Raw genomic sequence first — 15002 nt, forward strand, 5'->3', positions numbered from 1 at the left:
TGTGGATCAGTGGCCATATTATATGTGGCATATGTTTATATATATATGTGTGTGTGTGTGTACATATATGTATTATATACACACATATATGCATTTGCCAGTTTACATGATGTATTTTCCGTATAGAATGGAATTTCCTTGAAGGCAGATCATTTCTTGACTTTTAATCCACAATATTTTTGCATGAAGTAGGCATTTAATTTATATAATTTAGATTGGATTTTAGAACTCTATTTACTAAATATACTTTACAAGATTACTGCTCCAGTGCTCTCAGTTCTTTATTTTGCTCTCCTCTGTCTTATTCTCCCACCCCACCCTACAAATAGGTGAATGGATTAACCTGAAATCCTTATTTAATACATTTCATACTACATAGTGTGAATTCAGTGAAACAGGAGCTTTTCATATTATAACACAGACTACACAAATGGCCAAAACTAACTCCGGCTTGTCCATGATGGAGGAAAGAATGTGGGATGAGAAAGAAAGCAGAGGAAAAGCTCTTTATTTTTTTCCATAGACACTCAGGAAAATATATTGTGAATGAACCTTGTTAAAATTAGAGTTGCTGAGACCAAGATAAAATATATATGACTATTTCCATCACATTACAATATATTATGAATAAATTATCTATTTTCTTGAATATATGACCAGAATTTCTGACATTTTGGGGCAATGAATGACTTACATGTTCTAAAAGCCTACTATAGTTCAATAGCTGTAATGTGTCCACAGTTAGACCTGAAACCATTTCTACCTGATTCTAAATTGATTCTACTTAATGACCTCTACTGTGCTATGACTTTTTATTTAGGTCATAGGAGTTGAGGAGATTGACATACTTGGAAGTGAAGATATTTAAAATAACTTCAGCCCATCAAATCAGGAATGGCTAAACAAGCTGTGGTATATGATTGTGATGGAATATTCTTGTGCTATAAGAAATAATAAGCAGCACGATTTCATAAAGGCCTAGAAAGACTTGTATAAACTGATAGCAGAATCAGGAGAACATTGTGCACAGTGACAGCAATGTTGTTTGATGAAGAATTGTGAATGACTTAATGATTCTCAGCAATACACTGATCCAAGATATTGCAAAAGGATTATTGAAATATACTCTCCACCTCCAAAGAAAGAATTGATATGATTGAACAGAGATTGAAGCATGCTATCATTCACTTTCTTTCATTTTTTCTTTTATTCAAGTTTTCTTATACAAAATGACTAATATGGTAATATTTTACAGACTTGCACATGCATAACCTATATCTGATTGCTTACCACCTGAGGAAGGGGAGAGGGAAGGGAGGGAAAGAGGGACAAAATTTGGAACTCAAAACTTTTAAATAAAAATGTTTATTATTTAAATAAAGAATAAGACCTAGAAAGGAAAATGGAAAGAAGTTTGGCAGAAATTAGATTTAGACAAACAACTTATACCATGTAGTTAAAATAAGTTCTAAATGCATATATGACCTAAATGTTAAAGGTCACATCATTACAATGAAACAAAAGGAAAATGGAAGGCAATACATATTCTTATGGAAACAATTTTGGGGGGGGCAGGCAATGGGGGTTAAGTGACTTGCCCAGGGTCACACAGCTAGTAAGTGTCAAGTATCTGAGGCTGGATTTGAACTCAGGTACTCCTGAATCCAGGGCCGGTGCTTTAACCACTGCGCCATCTAGCTGCCCCGGAAACAATTTTTAAGTAAACTAAAGGAAGGAGTGATCATAAAAGATGGAACAGATACTTTTAATTATATAAATAAAAAAAACATTTTGTACAATTAGAAGGAAACAAGACAATAAACATTTATTAAGTGCTTAGAATGTGTCTGTGTGAGAACAAGATAACAAAGTCTGAAAGCCTGAAACAGAGCCAAGATAGGAAAAAATTTTGACCAGCTTTGGCCTTTCCCCAAAATGGAGACTTTGAGAGAGACACACCAATTAGATAACGGAGTCTCCATGGTGAAAGGACATTGATATTATATATATATATATATATATATATAATTGTGGGATATAGTATAATAATATTTTTTAATTTATTTTTCCAGGGAGGAAAATTAATCTTTCTTGCTTAAGCCTTCAACTTAAATTTCCCTCTTTATTTCCCACTACACAGCTGCCCCAAGCGTCTCTGCTGTACCTCATATTGTCTTCTCACCACTCCTCAAATATGCCTTTGACATTTTCATCTCTGCACTGTAACGATTGGAATGACGCCACCCGCTGGAGACTTACTGTAGAAGAGTTCCACCCATGAAGCGAAGGTCTTTGAGGGCAAGACCAGGAGTCTTTTCTTTGGTGTCAGGAAGTGACGTGGGCGAGTGGGAGGAGGAAGGAAGAGACTGGCACTTGGGCTCACTCTCTTTCCTCTGGACTCTGGTGGAGAGCGGAGCTAGAAATGTGCTCTCCCTTTAATAGATAGGAATCTAGGCCTTTTCTTCTCTCTTTACCAAACTCTTATTCTCCTTAATAAATGCTTAAAAGTCTAACTCTTGCTAAAGCTTATAATTTATTGGCGACCACTCATTAGATATTCTAGACAGTTTAGCTAGAATTTTAGCCCTTAACAGCACCTTTGCTGGTGTTATTCCCTTACTCTCAGAATTTCTTTCCTCATCCTTTTGATCTTTCTATTTGAATACTACTGAATCATCCTTCAAAGTCCAACTTGATCCACTCCTCTTCCAGAAGGCCTTTTCACTTCTGTCCAGACCCTGGTTATGTTATCTCTCATCTATCACTCCAGTAACACTTTCTCTTTATAATACTTGTTTGGCATTTAGATGCTAAATACATTTTCTATTATTTATCTTGTATGCATATGTGTCTTTTAAAATTCAATCATAAATTCCTCAAGATTTGGTACATGCTTTATACATTGTTTTGTCTTCCCAGCAGCAAACAACATGCCTTACATATAATTGCTATTTACTGATCAATTGCTATTGCTGTAAGGGAGGAAGTTGGAACCAGTACTGTTTCAGGGATGTTCCTCCCTTGTTTCACATACTTCACTGGTAACTCCCATAAAAGTATTCCAAGTCTCTTACAACAGATGTGTCATTCATGACACTTTAAATAAGCTCTCATCATTCAGTGACTGATTTGCAACTGAGTGCCCTTATATATTTTTTCTTCCAAACACAATCAACTTAAAATAGAAACTGAAGAGATAGAAAGTACAACGAATTCAAGTGCATGTCAGATCCACAATTACTGCATAGAAAACAATGAACACAATGCAAGGCACTTCAAATCTTATTTCGTCTAGAAAGAGAGTGTAATCAGGCTATAATGAGCATTGAAATTAATAAATTAAAAATAAATGTCCATAAGAGAAAAAATGTACTTTAATCAGTCAGTAATTATGTTTTCAACATTGTAAATTAATTCCACAAATGAATGTCTTTTCAGCATACCCAATCTATTATCCATTTTATCCGTTTTTTTTTCTAAAGATCATTGTTTCCAACTCCAGCAAACCAACACATTAAGAAATAAAATGAGGTGTCCATAAATATACCTTTTTTTTTGACATTTCAACATCTCATTTCAATCCTATTGGACAAAAGTAAAGAAACACATCTAGGAGATACTAACTTTTCCCACATTTGAAGTCAGCCAGTGTTTGCTTTGATAGCTAGTCATTGAGATCAGCACAAACCAAACAACAAAAGAAGTGAATTCATCTCAGTCAGCACTTAAAACAATGAGTTAAAATGGTATCTCCCCAGTTGAAGTTGATGAGGCAAGAAAAGGACTAATATTCAATCTCTTCTCCCCCACCCACTCCATCATATTTTTCCCTGGCATAACTGTAGTCAATAGATATAGCTTTGGTAGTAGAGTCAGGAAGGTGTGAGTTCAAATCCAGGCTCAGTCTCTTATTAGCCTCATGATGCTGGTCAAATCACTTCACCTTTGTCTCAGCTTCCTCAGTGAAAAATGGATATAATTATAGTACCTACCTTCGAGAATTCTGGGGACCAAATAAGATAATATTTATTAAACACTTTGGTAAATTAGCACAATTACTAGAACATAGTAAGTACTTAACAAATACATATTCCCTCCTCATTTACTTCTCCTACTTGTTATGGACAAACTCTCCCCACCCCACCAATATTTCCTTGATAATTCAAATGTATATTTTAAATTATCAACTGATTTATATATTTTGGCTTTTTTCTTCTACCTTATCCTATCTCTCATTTTCTCTCTACTTTTCAACTTAGATATTTTTATGTACACATGAGACATTTTTCTGTTGTCATTAGAAACTTTGGGGATTCGGGAAGATGAGTATAATGTGTAGGGGATTGAGTTCCAAGAATGATGAGGACAATTCAGATGTGGTAGAGAATATAGAAGACCATTTTTAATTTAGTTGAGGCAATGAGGGTTACATGAGTTGCCCAGGGTAATACAAAGCTAGTAAGTGTCAAGTTTCTGAGGTCAGATTTGAACTCAGGTCCTAATGAATCCAGGGCCAGTGTTTTATCCACCGTGCCACCAGCTGCCCCCATAGATGACCATTCTATTTTTTAAATCTTAATTTTTTTGGACTGGGAAATGAGGGTTAAGTGGCTTGCCCAGGGTCACACAGCTAGTGTCAAGTGTCTGAGACTGTATTTGAACTCAGGTCCTCATGAATCCAGGGCCCATTCTTATACACTGTGACACCTATCTGCCCCCCTATTCTATATTTTTAAATCATAAAAGCATTTTGTTATTTTATAGTTACATACAGAGACAGTTTTCAACATTTGTCTCCATAAGATTTCTAGTTACAAATTTTTCTCCCTCCCTCCCCTCCATTCCCCCTCCCCAAGACAGCAAGCCATCTGATATAGGCTATATATATACAATCACATCAAACATATTTTTGCATTAGTCATGCTGTAAAAAAAGAATAACAAAAGGGAAAAATCCTCAAAAAAGAAAATGAAAAAAGTAAAAAGAGTATGGTTTGGGGGCAGCTAGGTGGTGCAGTGGATAAAGCACGGCCCTGGATTCAGGAGGACCTGAGTTCAAATCCGACCTCAGACACTTGACACTTAACTAGCTGTGTGACCTTGGGCAAGTCACTTAACCCCCATTGACCCACAAAAACAAAAACAAACAAAAAAAGAGTATGGTTCAATCTGCATCTAGATTCCACAGTTCTTTTTATTTTTTATTTTTATTTTTTTAGACTTAGAGAGCACTTTCCATCAAAAGTCCTTTGAAACTATCTTGGATCATTGTATTGCTAAGAAGAGTCAAGTCTATCAGAGTTGATCAACACACAATGTTGTTAATACTGTGTACAATGTTCTCCTGGTTCTTCTCATCTCACTCAGCATTAGTTCATATGTCCTTCCAGGTTTCTCTGAAATCCACCTGCTCATCCTTTCTTACAGCACAGCAGTATGCCATTAATTCATATACCACAACTTGTTCAATCATTCCCCAATTGATGAGCATTCCCCCAATTTTCAATTCTTTGCCACCACAAAAGGAACAGCTATAAATATTTTTGTACATGTGGGTCCTTTTTCCTTTTTTATGATCTCTTTGGGGAAAAAAAACCCCAAAAGTGGTATTGCTGGGTCAAAGGGTATGCACAGCTTTATAGCCCTTTAGGCATAATTCCAAGTTGCCCTCCAGAATGGTTGGATCATTTCACAGCTCCACCAACAATGCATTAGTGTTCCAATTTTTCCACAGCTTCTCCAACATTTATTGTTTTCCTTTTTTGTCATATTAGCCAATCTGATAGGTGTCAGGTGGTACCTCAGAATTGTTTTAATCTGCATTTCTCTAATCATTAGTGATTTAGAGCAATTTTTTATATGGCAATAGATAGTTTTGATTTCTTCATCTGGAAAGTGCCTATTCATATTCTTTGACCATTTCTCAGTTGGGAAATTACTTGCATTCTTATAAATTTGATTTAGTTCCCAATATATTTTAGAAATGTGGCTTTTATCAGAAATACTGGATATAAAAATTGTTTCCCAGCTTTCATCCTCACTTCTAATTTTGGATGCATTGCTTCCGTTTGTACAAAAACTTTTTAATTTAATATAATCAAAATAATCAATTTTGCATTTCATATTCTCATCTCTTGTTTGGTCAAAAAACTTTCTCCTTTCCACAAATCTGAGAGGTAAACTATTCCTTCCTCTCCTAATTTATCTATGGTATCACCCTTTATGTCTAAATCATGTACCCATTTTGACCTTATTTTAGTATAAGGTGTCTATGCCAAGTTTCTGCCATATTATCTTCTAGTTTTCCCAGAAATTTTTGTCCAATACTGAGTTTCTATCCCAGAGGCTGGAGTCTTTGGGTTTATCAAACAGTACATTACTAAAGTCATTTACTACTGTGTCTCCTGTGTGTAACCTATCCCAATGATCCACCACTCTACTTCTCAGCCAGTACCAAATAGTTTTGATGACTGCCACTTTATAGTGAAGCTTCAGATTTGGTACAGCTAGCCCACCATCCAGTGCATTTTTTCATTAGTTCTCTTGTTATTCTTGACCTTTTGTTCTTCCAGATGAATTTTGTTATTATTTCTTCTACCTCTCTAAAATAATTTTAGGTAGTCTGATAGATGGCCATTCTTAACACTCTAACATAACGAATAACTAGATTCTTTCAACAAGTAAAAAAAAAATGTGAAATTTATGAGGTTAATCCTGAAGACATAAAACAATCAGAGTTGGTGCAGTAAAAATGAGAACAAGTTTGAGAAAGATATCAGTTATAAGTTAGTTATAAAGTGTGTGGTGGCAGGGGAGTGATGGGGGAGGGAGAACAGCTAATGAATAGATGCCTAGGCTTGGAGGCACAAATATTTATACCATAGAATCATAGGATTATATGATGATAGATTTAGTCTTAGAATATCATTTAGTTCAACCACTTTATTTTGTAGATCAGGAAACTGAAACCCAATGGGAAATTTCCTCAAGGTCACACAAGTTCAAGACTTGTTTCTAAAATGTATTATCTATATAATCTTAGGCAAATAACAACCTCCAATTTGCCCAGACAGCTTTCTAAGACTATAAGTTGTATAAGACTTTCCAATCTAAATCAGAGCAGGGAGTTTCCTCATGGGGAGTTCCCAGTGGTGTTCTGGCAAGTCTTTAAGTATTAGCTCTCTGGAAAAATAAATAAGACACTTTTAAATTTAGTTTGCACTATTAACATTTTCTCCATCACTTTAAGTCTAATAAACAAAACAATAAATCAAGCCCTTATATGTAGCCCTTGCCAATTTCTGAGATACAAATGCTTACACATAAATTAACAATTGGTTCTACTAAGCCAATAACAGCTGGCTCTTAGACACTCCTGGGATTCCACAAATAAGAAGTTAATATGGGGTCTAGTAGTATTTTTATAGGAACAGTCTTTGGAAAGCTATAATAAACAGATGAGCAAATGATTACCATTCTTGGACAATTTTGTAGTTACTGCAAAGAAGTTCTCATACTTACTTGACTCTTTAGAATCATGAAAACCAGTAGGTTGTTTGCCCTTTGTTCTCAAAAAGGACCATGAAATTGTGTGGTGATGTCTTAACTTGAAATGAATTAAAATGAGGGCTATGCAAAGTCACCAGCCTCACTCTATCTTCCAGAGCTATCTGGACCCATTGACAAGATATACACCATGACTACTGGAAATGATCCAGGATATGCAGTGGGAAACCTTGGCCTTTTTAAGCTAAGGTCTTTCCTGGGTCTCAGTTCACCTGAGGCAATGCCCATTCAGTAATTAAAGCTAGGTAACAAGTGAGGCAAAGAATGACTTCCTTTACCTACTCAAAAGAAATAAATGAAAGAAAGAATGAGAAGGGACGAGAAGAGAAAAGAGAAGAGAAGAGCAGAGAAGAGAAGAGCAGAGCAGAGCAGAGCAGAGCAGAGCAGAGCAGAGCAGAGCAGAGCAGAGCAGAGCAGAGCAGAGCAGAGAAGAGAAGAGAAGAGAAGAGAAGAGAAGAGAAGAGAAGAGAAGAGAAGAGAAGAGAAGAGAAGAGAAGAGAGAAAAAATCATCAGTGTAAAATATTCAATATACCAAGGACAATTTTTTGGAACATGAACATAAGATGTTTAAATGATTCTTTTCTTTCATTTTTCTTTTCTTCTATATCTTAGTGGTCCCTTTACTTAATTTCCTACTTTTCTACCCTTTTTTCTTAAAGTAGAAAAAGAAAAACAATCTACTTCACCTTGTTAACCTGGAAAGGTATGTAGCATAGCAGCTAGAGAGCTGAACTAAATTCTACCCCATCACCACTCACATATAATAGTTGTATGACCCCGGACAAATCACTTAAATCTTCTGATCTGGGGCTGAGTAAGGGAAACTCTCTAATCAATCAACAAATATTTATGAAACACCTAGTACGTGACAGGCACTATGTTAGGCAACAAAGATTCAAATATAATGAATGACTCAATCTTTATTTGAATGAACTTAAGCTCTAATGGAAAAATATAATAAGAACATCTAAATGTGTACATCATAAATATGTAATTAAAAATTGCAAGTATATAGAAAAATCAAATTCACAGAAGTTTGGAATAGAAGACATCAGTAATTGAAAGAATAATTTCATAGAGAGGGTTATCAGGTGGAAGTAGGAAAGGAACGCATTTCAGTAATGGGGGCAGAGGGTATAAAGGCACATAGATGACAAATATGTTCTGTGTGAAGAACAAAGAGACCATGGGGCAGCTAGGCGGCAGAGTGGATAAAGCACTGGCCCTGGATTCAGGAAGACCTGAATTCAAATCCAGCATCAGACACTTGATACTTACTAGCTGTGTGACCCTGGGCAAGTCACTTAACCCTCATTGCTTCATCCCCCAAATTTTTTTTAAAAAAAGAAAGAAATATCTAATAGGTAAATAACGATCCCATGCTAAAGATGAAGTGAGATACTGGAGCTGGATTTATAGATATTGAATTCATCTGCATAAAGAATCATAGATAAATCCATGGGAGAGAAAAGGAAAATAGAAGAAAGCCTATGGCAGAAATATAGGAAACACACAAATAGGGGCTATAATGTATATGATGATTCATCAAAGAAGAATGTGTCATCAGATTGATAATGAGGGAACCAGAAGAGAGTAGTATTACAAAAATCCAAGAAGAATTTTTATAGAAGAAGACAGTGGTCAGTAGTGTCAAATTCTGCAGATACATGGAGAAGGCTTAGGCCTAAAAAAAGAACATCAGATAAGACAATGAAGATACCATTGGAAATTTTGAAGAGAGTAGTTTTCAATTAAGTGATGACCTGCTAACATTATAAGATGTATCAAAGTTGGTAAGGTAAATTGATCACATTATCCCATATCCTATACTATTTCTAAAGTAAGAACTAGTGACTCAAAAGAAATGTTAATTGAACCTTTAGGTTCTCACCTTCATCTATACAAAGGTCCACTTTACATCTTTTGGACCAGGTCTATCTCCCACTATCAATAGTAACAAACCAAAAAAGCTGAAGAATTTTATATTGAAATAGCTATCTATATAAGTATATCTATGTAAGTATATTTGTGCATATTCCATTCATACATGCATCTCCATAGGAATACACATACAAGCATATATATATGTGTGTGTGTGTGTGTGTGTGAGGGATGTTTTATAACCAGATTAAGACATCTCCAGAGAGATGATTGTTAAAGTTTAAGTGTGAGTATTTCTATTTTAGAAATTAACAAATGCTACAAATTGAGACTTTTTAGATGATTATCTAGATTTATGTAAATGTTTAAATGCAGATCAAATTTAAAAATATTTCACATATACATATTTTCTGAGAACAATTTTTAAACATTTACTACCACCTCTGTATACAAACAAATATACACATATATATATATATATATATATATATATATATATATATACACTCAGATGTGTATATATATATAGAAATATATATATAAGCATGCATATTCATGTATACAGGTATTTAAATATATAAATCTCTGTATATAGACATATCTATGTATCTACATATATATATGTAAATCTATACAATCTATATATGTGTTTATATATGGGAGTATATAGATATACATATACATAGAGAGAGAGTCAATTTTTGTTTTTATGCCTGTCTCCTATCAGAGAAATTATTTTCATAATGTCTCCTATAGGAAAAAACAGATCAGAGACAGACAGGAAAAACATAGTACCAGTTTATTTGTCCCAAGAACAAGCAAGCATGAATCATGCGGAGACCCCCTTCCAAAAAAGGAACTCAAAGACTCCTTCTTTCTAAAGTTATATAAGGTTTCTTTGTTCACTGGTTACAGGGTGTTATCAGTTTAACATGATACAAATTAACCTAGAAGCAAATATCATGACAAGAATGGACATTTTAACAATTTCAGTTATAGTTCAACTTAAAGAAACACTATGATAAGATTATATGATTACCAAAAAGGGTTTGGTGAGGAGGAGGATGACTAGATATTTTCACAAGATAGGCACTTACTATCCTGGGGAAAGAAGTCAGCAGATAGGAATTTATCTCCTACTTATCTAGGTTCAGTTTGAAGTTCAGTCAAAGGGTATTTTGCTCCTATTAATCCAGGGTTTCATAAAATCCTTTTGGATAAGGCAGCTCCATCAAATTCATAATAACACATGCAAATATATATTTGTATATATGTATATATACAGAGACAGAGATAGAGAGACAAAGACAGAGAGACAGAGAGATTGGTATATATTACACTGATAACTCTGGCCCCCACTGACCAAAGGCCAATAATTTAAATTTCACTATTTCACTATTACACCAGAGTTTTCTGTTACACTTAAAGGAGTTTGGGGTATCTATGGCATTAGATCTAGTCCCGACCTGTGGTATTCTCCCAAAGATAAAGCTAGATCCCCTGCAACTCAGTTCCATTCATCCACTAACAGATTAGCTTTTACACAAAATCTTTACTTCAAAAGGTATAACCATTAATATACAAATTTACTCTCTCAAAATGTGGCAGACATAATTCACCTCCACTTACTTGTACCATCTTAGTCTCTGGGGAAGAGATTCATAGTTCAACTCAGTTCTTACTGATTGGTGTTCTAGTTCAAAATCTATACCCCACTTTAATCCCTGGTTATCTGACTTCTCAGGACTTCCATGCCATGCTGGCTTCATCATCATGTTTGGAATCCTGCTTCAAAGTTGTCACAATATCTTGAATTACAGTGTCTTTGGGAATTACTTATGATATCTAAAACAGAATACAATCAACAGAGAACAGAAGCAAACACCCTTCAGGTTTATGTTAGGCAATCTAGGCATGTTACAAAGAGCTCCTCAAGAAATATTTCAAAGACCCCTGCATAAGGTGAACTAGGCATAACCAGACATGCCTGCATTATACATTTCTGTTGTTTCAAATTTTCAATCCCTGACAAATAGGCAGAGGTGCCTTTTTGTAAAACAAAGTCTTCATCCCAAATTCAGAATAGTACCCTATTGTCTCTGAAGAGGTATAAGCAACATCCTTTAACTGGTTTCCTGAGTATCATATAGTCAAGTCTAAACTATAATTCGCAATCCTACATGCACACAGAAAAATCACAATTATTCTCAAATACAAATTGTACAGACTAACAGAATGTGGGATATTTCAAAATACCCCCTTATAAGTCAACAAAATAAGAAGTATTTTTACAAAGTTTATCAAATATCTCTGCTTACTTAGTTTTAGCCTTTTAGGGCCTTTTTCAACCAGTAAGCAAAACAGAGATCAATGACAAAGAAAATTGGCTTCCATCTTGAAGAGAAACTGGGTCTACCTTGAGCTTTCCAAGCTCCAAGGAGTTCTACCTACAGAAATTTGGGACCTAGGATCCACATAAATTTACCCCTTTCTCAAATGAAAAACTATCCTAGGTGGAAAGTCTCCTAATTGTTCATTTAGTGCATAAGATCTTCCAACTGCATTCAACACAAAAAGTGTCCCAATCTACACAGGGCAAAACAAAACAAAAAGGTATCCCTTTATAGCCAGGGCACACTAATATTTTCTATGAGTCCTTCAGGTATAGGATATTCTCTCTGAGGTCCCAGCAATTTCCTCCAAGTTGTTTCTTATTAAAAAGGGTACCTGACATTTTCCCATGGATCCTTGTTACTGCCAGGGTAAATCAAAGGGAATTGCAAACTCATCCATCAGGACAAGTAGACAAGTAGGATCAATTAGAGAAGTGGCCAAAAAATGAGCGACTTGTGGATTTAAGACATAAGCATTTAACCTTAAGATGATGTGGGACCTTCTGATTTCAGAAAATAAAAGTCTGACCTCATAATTGCTTCTTTCATTCTCTACCTTGATTTCTACTTGCCTCTGTACATGTTATTTCTCATTATCAAGATGTAAGCTATTTGAGAGCAGGAACCGGTTAGCTTTTGATTTCACATAACAGGCACCAAGCACAACTCCTTACATAACATAGGAATTAAACCAAAAGGCTGATTGAAATACATAATTATCAAATAATAGGTAAATATGCAATTACCAGATCATAAATTTAGATGGAAGAGACTTGTGAAAAATCCAGTCCAAGCACCTCATTTTAAAGATGCTTGGAAGTTCCTGCTAGATGAGCTATTGAAACACATGCAGAATTATAGGCATGAAATTTCATTGATACCTTTTTGATAACTGGAAGCTTGGTGGAAATGTGACAATAAGGAATAACAATTTTCACAACTAACTTCTGGAAATTACTTATCTGTAACACTAGTTTCACTACGAGCATCTTAGAAACTATAACATGAATGGTAGAAGGTTACAGAGAAATAGAAATTAACTTGTTTTAAGGATCATCTTGCCTATAATTAGAACTCTCCCCAAATGGAATGGTCTATTTTATGGAATGGTGAGTTATGAATCATTAGAAGTGTTAGGTTCATATATAATGTAGCAAATTGGACCTGTAACCTCTAAGATAATTTCCAGGTAGAAAATTCTAAGATTCTAATGAAGAGACAAAGAACACTAAGATGTTACAGATAAACATTATCTATATATCTCTATATCATCTATCTATATCTTTATTGATATACACACACTATATATACGCACTATGTATATACATACACAAATATACGCACACACCTATATAATATACATCCACATACATGCATATATCTACATACATGCACACATCTACATATATGCATATAACTATACCTACATCTACTTACCTACCTGTATACACACATGCATACATACATACATACATACATATACATACACACAAACATACACACACTTCCAGCTTATCTGGAATGAATAAACCCTTCAAATTTTGTCAAAAAAATCTACAATGGCAGTTTATCAGGCAGGATTTCTTAAAGTTGAAGAATAAAGCTACTTTTTCTTCCAAAGGTAGAGGTAACCTCATATTTTACTCCATAAGACAAATGAATGAACAAATAAATAAATGGATAGATAGAAAGGTAGATATATGATACATAGATACATAGATGCATAGAGACTAAGTCCTTTAACACTAACATGATTGGTGACATGATTATTGTATATCTTGCTAGGGAATAAAAAACAACACCTCTAAATATGATTGAATCAACCATTACAGGTTGGTAAATTAAACTTTTGGTGAAACCACTTTGGATTCTTCAACATTTCTGTTAAATGCCATTTAAATAGTGTTTTAAAGTTTAAGTTCTGCTCTCTCTTCCCTTGAGCCATCCTAGGTAATCATTTAAAATGGTGAGGTACTCTCTTGATCCAGAGAACCCCACAAAATCATGCAAGTCAAGGGGTTCAAATCTCCGGGTCCACTTCAAGAATACCCATGAAACAGTCCAAGCTATCAAGGGCATGCACAGCCAAAAAGCTACCACACTGAAGAAACAATATGTTCCTTTCCATCAATACAATGGTGGAGTTGGCAGGTGTGCCCAGGCTAAGCAGTGGGGTTGGACACAGGGTTGTTGGCCCAAAAAGAGTGCTGAGTTCTCGCTGCATATGTTTTAAAATGCAGAAAGTAACACTGAACTGAAGGATTTGGACGTGGATTCTCTTGTCATGGAGCATATACAGGTTAACAAGGCCCCCAAAATGAGACGGATTACTTACAGGAATCATGGTAGAATCAATCTGTTAAGGGCTAAAATTCTAGCTAGTCTGTCTAAAATATCTAATGAGTGGTCGCCAATAAATTATAAGCTTTAGCAAGAGTTAGACTTTTAAGCATTTATTAAGGAGAATGAGAATTTGGTAACAGAAAAGAAAAGATCTACATTCATCTATCTATTAAAGGGAGAGCGCATTTCTAACTCCACTCTCCACCAGAGTCCAAAGGAAAGAGCCTGAGACCGAGCGCCGTCTCTTCCTTCTTCCTCCCACTAGCCAACGTCACTTCCTGATGCCAAAGAAAAGACTCCTGGTCTTGCCCTCAGAGACCTTTGCTTCATGGGTGGAACTCTTCTACAGTAAGTCTCCAGCAAGTGGCATCATTCCAATTGTTACAAACCCATGCATGAGTTTTTCTTGCCATATTGAGATGATACTGACTAAAAAGGAACAAATTGTTCCTAAACCAGAAGAGGAGGTTGCTCAAAAGAAAAAGATATCCCAAAAGATACTGAAAAAAACAAAAGCTTATGGCTCGGGAGTAAATGTGACATTAATATGCAAATAAAAGTGAAATTAAACCATTAAAAATGTTTACATTCTGGTAAGTATTGAGGGCTTTACAACTTCAAACTCATTCAGGGGGCATTTGGTATAAGAAAGAAGTTTGTATGTCCTCTGGAGAGTTGAAACTCATTGCTATGGTGATGCTTAGATATAAATTTCATTTTACATTTGCCACCAGCTAAGTATTGATCATTTGAAAGAGAGAAGGCTTGGAGAAAGTTATTAAAGTGGTTAAAAAACCTTCTGATTAGGGAACACATTAT

The 15002-nt window shown here is 35.1% G+C and overlaps 1 pseudogene; it reads left to right on the forward strand.

Annotated features, from left to right (window-relative positions):
* Positions 1 to 13803: 13803 nt before the first annotated feature.
* Positions 13804 to 14717, forward strand: LOC122750298 (annotated as a pseudogene).
* The last annotated feature ends 285 nt before the right edge of the window (positions 14718 to 15002 follow it).

This window comes from Dromiciops gliroides, chromosome 3 (genome assembly GCF_019393635.1).
Source record: "Dromiciops gliroides isolate mDroGli1 chromosome 3, mDroGli1.pri, whole genome shotgun sequence".
NCBI classification, from domain to species: domain Eukaryota; kingdom Metazoa; phylum Chordata; class Mammalia; order Microbiotheria; family Microbiotheriidae; genus Dromiciops; species Dromiciops gliroides.